This window comes from Bidens hawaiensis, unplaced genomic scaffold (assembly GCF_021521415.1).
Source record: "Bidens hawaiensis isolate Kalapana, Puna unplaced genomic scaffold, B.hawaiensis_p1.1 tig00024733_1, whole genome shotgun sequence".
NCBI lineage: Eukaryota > Viridiplantae > Streptophyta > Magnoliopsida > Asterales > Asteraceae > Bidens > Bidens hawaiensis.
This window is the reverse complement of record NW_027493914.1, coordinates 37,444-43,443: the sequence shown is the minus strand read 5'-3', so window position 1 is coordinate 43,443 and position 6,000 is coordinate 37,444.

Genomic DNA, 6,000 nt, shown 5'->3' with positions numbered 1-6,000 from the left:
TATGTTTCAAATTTATCTTGAACAAATAAACATAGTAATATATGTTCGTGATTAAAGATTGTCTTAAAATATTTCCTTAACTATGTGATATTTAGATTAAATTTCATAAAAACGTTTTAGTTGTCTATGCACTATTATTTGTTTTATTTAATATTCTTCTATTCTATGCATATGCATTTATCTTTACGTTTCAGAACTTTTAGATATACCATTTTCGTTAGTTATTTTATATTGGAACAAAATATTTAATAATAATAGATAACTCTTTTATGAGAAATACTTATTATATATGTTACTTTTTTTTAATATAAGTTTTTGAATAAATTAGAAAAGTTCTACAAATTTACAGAAAACGCAATTCTTAATCAAAATTTACATAGTAAGTGTTTATATTATATAATAAAAATTTAAAATAACCATTATAGTTTTAACTTCAACGGACATGTATACTTATAATATATATTAGGCTCTTTATTTTTATTCTTTAATCCGTCTATTAGTTTCTTTTATATATATACACAAACACGTATGTAAGTGAAATTTTTGAGTGTGTGGAGCTACCTTACGCTAAAGATGAATAATAGGCAGTGAGAATGATGGGTTGCTGGTAAAGATCGGTCCGTTGTGATGTGGTGGGGTTTGGCTACGGAGTGGAGATAGTTAACAAGGTTACTTCTTTACTGCTCGCGTTCATATCGGTTGCCGGAAAAAGGTGCAGGTTGGCCGTAAAGTTGGTTTTGAGCTCTACGAGAGGTTTCTAAACGTAACGCCGTTATCGAATATTACTAACTGGAATATAACAGGTAGCGATAGTTTGATTAATATATGCATATTACAAGATTTAATTTAAATGTATTTCATGATTTCATATTTATTTTTATCTTTTGTTATTACATACTTAAAATGGCCGACTTTTTTTTTCCCACTTATAATTGTTACTTTAATGTTTATATATATTAAAACAATATAAAAGAAATTTGATCGTTACAGCCACTCACTACCATTTTATTTATTTATTTTTTTTTCTTGCCTACCAAACAACATAAAGTATTGATTTATTTCATTCTCATTTGGTAACCAAACATCTCATTAGAATAATAATAAAGCATTATATTTCTTTGTCCATTTCATTACCATATCATTACATTTCTTCGTCCATTCCGTTACCTCATACCAAACATACCTTTTTACTTTTTGGCCGGGAACACTCTTAACTAATGAAATATTTACCATCATTCTCAACTTTAAACTTATTTTCTTTTGGCACTCGAAAACTAACTAGACCCTAACTCTATTAGTATTATTGTTGACGCAAATTTTTTAAAAATGTTGAAATAATTTAAAAAAAGGTGGCTCGCTTGGCACCACTTCCTCTCTCTTTTACATAAAACCCTAACTTTCACACCCCACCCAACTAGCCAATGGTCATTACCGGTTAAACTCCACCACCTGCAACCATCAGCCACCATCTACAACTACACTCCATCTTCTTATAACAACCATCGCCACCATCTTTCTTTTGCATTGCCTGCAACCACCTCAGTTAAGGTCGTGTGGAGAACAAAGAGGAAGTAGCACTGTAAAAACCACAATTTATTTTATTTTTCATCATTAAAAAATATCATGTTAGCAATAATACTAACGAAATTAGGGTCTGTTTAATTTGTGAGTGCCAAAAGAAAAATAACTGAAAGTTAGAAGTACGTCATGATAAACATTTCATTAGCTGGGAGTGTTCTCGACCAGTAAATGGAAGTTGAAACAACCCATGTAAATTGAAAATAACAATATAAGTTTTTTTTTGTTGGCAGGAAATTTTTTTACTCAAGCATTATTCATAAAACCTTTACAAATTGAAGATAGAAAAATCAAATTATAGTGATTAAGTCTTGTATACTTATGGGATGGTAACTACTGATATGTGGGGTTTTGTATACAAGGCTTACCATATTTGGTTATTACATGTTATTTATTGGACAAGTGTGAGCCAATAAGTAATATGATCACGATCATAGACACGACCGAGTGACAAATACTTTTCGGTAATTTGTACGCAGACAAATTCAAAAATCTTAATGTAGCAACTATAAAAATTTATCATTTATAAATGAATGTACTCACTAGTATTTCCTGTCAATCAAATATTGCTAAACATGTTTCAGGTAACTTGTTAAAACCATATGAATGATGTATGCGGGCCTACTAGCTTAAATAAGTGGCTTATCACCATAATAAAAGAACATATTTTTATAAATTAAGGTTTATCCCTATAAATCTTATTTTTGTATAAAATAGGGTTTTATCCCTAGTTTATGAAATAAAATCACGGTGTTATTACACTCTGAAATTTTTTCTAACTACGATCATGGTGAATTTTTCCGCTGCCAAATATTTTTGTACTGAACTTTTAAAGTTTAATTGATTTTTGTTCTGAACATTTAAACAGAACGTATAATACGTTTAAACAGAATGTATAAAGTTTTTGTATAGAACTTCTAAACCTTTTGTTAGAACTTCTATAGTTTTGGTACAGAACATCTAAACTGGAACGTTTAAAGGTGTTCGTTTTGGTCAGAACATTTAAATTTGTAGTTTTGATCAGAACGTATTAGTTAAACGTTTAAACTTTTTGTTCATTTTTGGTCAGAACGTTTAAACTTTTTCTTCATTTTGGTCTAAACTTTTTTACTTTAGAAGTTCTAGACAAAAAATTTAGAAGTTCTGTACAAAAAGTTTAGAAGTTCTGTACAAAAAGTCCAGAACGTTTAAAGTTTTTATGCAGAACGTTTAAACATGAACATTAATTATAGCTCAATTAAGTGTATATTATGCAATTTCATAATCGATTGATGATTCTAAAGCCTCCTACACATCAATTCTATTGATTAAATCAACAATTTTTGATCAATTTGAAGATTATTAAACTATAGCGATAATGGGTTTATCGATTTTGATTATGCTTTAGTTTTGTGGATGATTGATTATGGTTGAAGGCTTGCAGCAAATGACGATCTGTTGTGCGAGAAGTATTTTTTTGATTTAATTACAATTATGCCTCCGTGTAGTTTTAATTGCAATTAGGATCTGGTGGTGCAGGGTCTCGCGTACCTAATGTACGATAACCTATTATTGTACTTTAACCCTCCTCTATATATATATATATATACATACTAGACGGGTGCCCGCGCGATGCAGTGGGTGTTTGAACGCAGACCCTTTAATCACGTAGCAATTATGAGTGTTCATGGTTCGTTTACCTTGAAACTGAACCGATCATCGGTTTGATTTCACGGCTGAGTTTTTTACTTTCAGTCGGTTTTTTACTTACTTTATCTTTTCAAGTATCATATGTTGACTTAGTTGGAATTGATGATATAGTTTAATTAATAATCATTTTCAACAAATTTTATTATCAAAACTTAAAGTGTGAAATCAAACCAGAACCAGACCGTTAATAACGGTGTGGTTTCAGTTTTCAATGGTTTAGTTATGGTTTTCGACGGCAAAAGATGAGTACTAACGGCTGGACTCACAAGCTTAACTTAAAAACAGTCAAAACCGGCAGTAAACACCCGTACGCAACATATTAATTTTTTTAATTGAAAATTTTATAGCAATATTATATTCAAATTAAACAGAATAAAATACTCGTTTTTATGATGCGGTATTTTTACAAAAATATTAACGTATGAAAAAATTATTTCCGTTTAAAAATTGTGGGTGGGAAGTTACTTTAACATTTATAACTAAAAACATAATATAGTTAAAGATGAGGGGGCAAACTTGTAAATTGGGTGAATTGTGTTTAAAATACAACTTTACCCCTAATTACACATGTACTTTATGCATTAGCATTTGTAAAACTCTTAAAATTAAGTGTCTTAATTTACCCTTTTTTGTGTATTATATATAGTAATATATATATATATATATATATACACACGTATGGATTTTCTTAAAAGATCGGTAAGTGGATTTACAAATTTTACACATATATTTGTTTTGACCTTAATCTTGGCGTTTTGGCTGAAGTGGGGACTATGTTTGGTCATTTTGGGCGTGTCTTGATATGCAAGATAGATATTTAAAGTAATCTAATAATATAAAATAAAATAATCACGTTGACTCTCACAATTATTTATTTAATTATAATGAACGTTAAAAATATTTTGTGATGGTAATTATCCTAAGTCTTACTCTCTCCGTCTCATTAAAAATGTCATGGTTTGAAAAACATAAAGTTCAAGATATATATAATGATTAGTATTTTTGCTTACCAAATGACAATAATGTCTTTGAAAATTGGGTTCATCAATATTGTTTATTAATGTTAATTATGTGTGTTGAAGGGTAAACTTGGAAACTCGCTAATAAATTTTAAAAATGAACATTTGTATTGGGACAAATAAAAAAGAAAATATGAACATTGTTAATGAGATGAGGGGAATATAATTTATTATACTTTAAGGTTATTAAGTGTATATAAGAGATCATAAAAGAGGGATTATCACCCTTAACCCTAGCCGTCTCATCAACATTAGGTCTCTCTCTCTACAAGCCATGAGCTAAACATCTCACCTAATCCCCGTCATAGTTGTAAACTGTAAATAGGAACTCGATCGAGGACTATGGCGACATCGCTCAACGTATTAAATGAAATCACAGGTACACGATTCATGTACGCAAAGTGGAGGTAGTAAAGATGAGGATATTAAGTTGGATGTTTGGGCACATAAGGCTATATATACCGGATACGAAATGAGGTTTTTAGGGAAATGATAGAAGTGGCTAGCATATCCGATAAGATAAAGAAGGGGAGACTGAGAGTATTTGGGCATGTAAAGAGTAGGCAGAGCACAACACCAATTAGAGCAGTAGAAACCCTTACTTTAGTGAGTGGTGTACGTTGAAGTGTGTACTCGTCTTGGTTTGTACGTAGTGAAGTACGTGTAACCTTTTCGTGTAGTGTGAGTATTTTTTTTCGTGCACAAGAACAACTAACAAGAGAGATCGTGATGGTGGAAGAATGACTGAGGCAAGATTAAAATCATGGAGACAAGATGAACTGCAGTGAAGCTAGATTCTAACTTTAACATCTCAGTTGGAAATTGATTGAAGCCTAAAGACTATTAATAGATTTATCTTACAAGATTGTTTACTAGTTGTAAATATTTGTTTATATATTTGCAAGTGTGATAATCAAGATCTATCACTAAGAAGTGGTTGTATCTTGGTTCACAGTTTTGGTTCTATCATGTTTTCAGCATCTTGCTGAGGTTGTAAACGTTGGTTTGTTTGAATAATGAAAGTTCGTTTTAGTGGTAAAAAATAAAATAAAACAATACACCACTAAACGATCATTATATAAGGAAAGTGGGCCAACGAGCTAGTTACTTGAGCCAAATAGCTAGTTACATGAGCCAACTATAAAACATAAAAAACCTAATGGGCATTTTGAATGTGTTAGCCATCTACGACACACGGAAATAAAAACTATTGCCCGGTTGTCTCGTGATGTGATGGACTCAAGAACCAACGCTTACGGTTTAGTACATTCATTTCGTGTGGCCGTAGACACTACCTCATTCGTTTAGATAATTTTACTTTTATGTAATTGTATACAGTAATTGTACCATTCCCAATTAACCTGTCCTCCTTTATACTAAATGTAAGTGTTTATAGATCATAAATTCATAATCATATAAAATAACCACAAATAATAGTTATATGTATTCCTAGTGAGTATACAAAAAAATTGTATAAACTCTTCTACATAAGTAGAATGTAAACATAAAAGGTAGAATATATGAAATAACCACAGTTAGAGATGTCAAACAAACTAAAACCTTAATGGCTAAACAAAACATTTGGTTGAGAAAATGAGATAGCTAGGTATTAAGGTATGTGTTTAACTTTGTAAAAAAATTGTGGGGTATGAGATGGGATGATAATACCCACTTGTTCGCATGATGCACAACGAGCATGCCCCCAATATATATT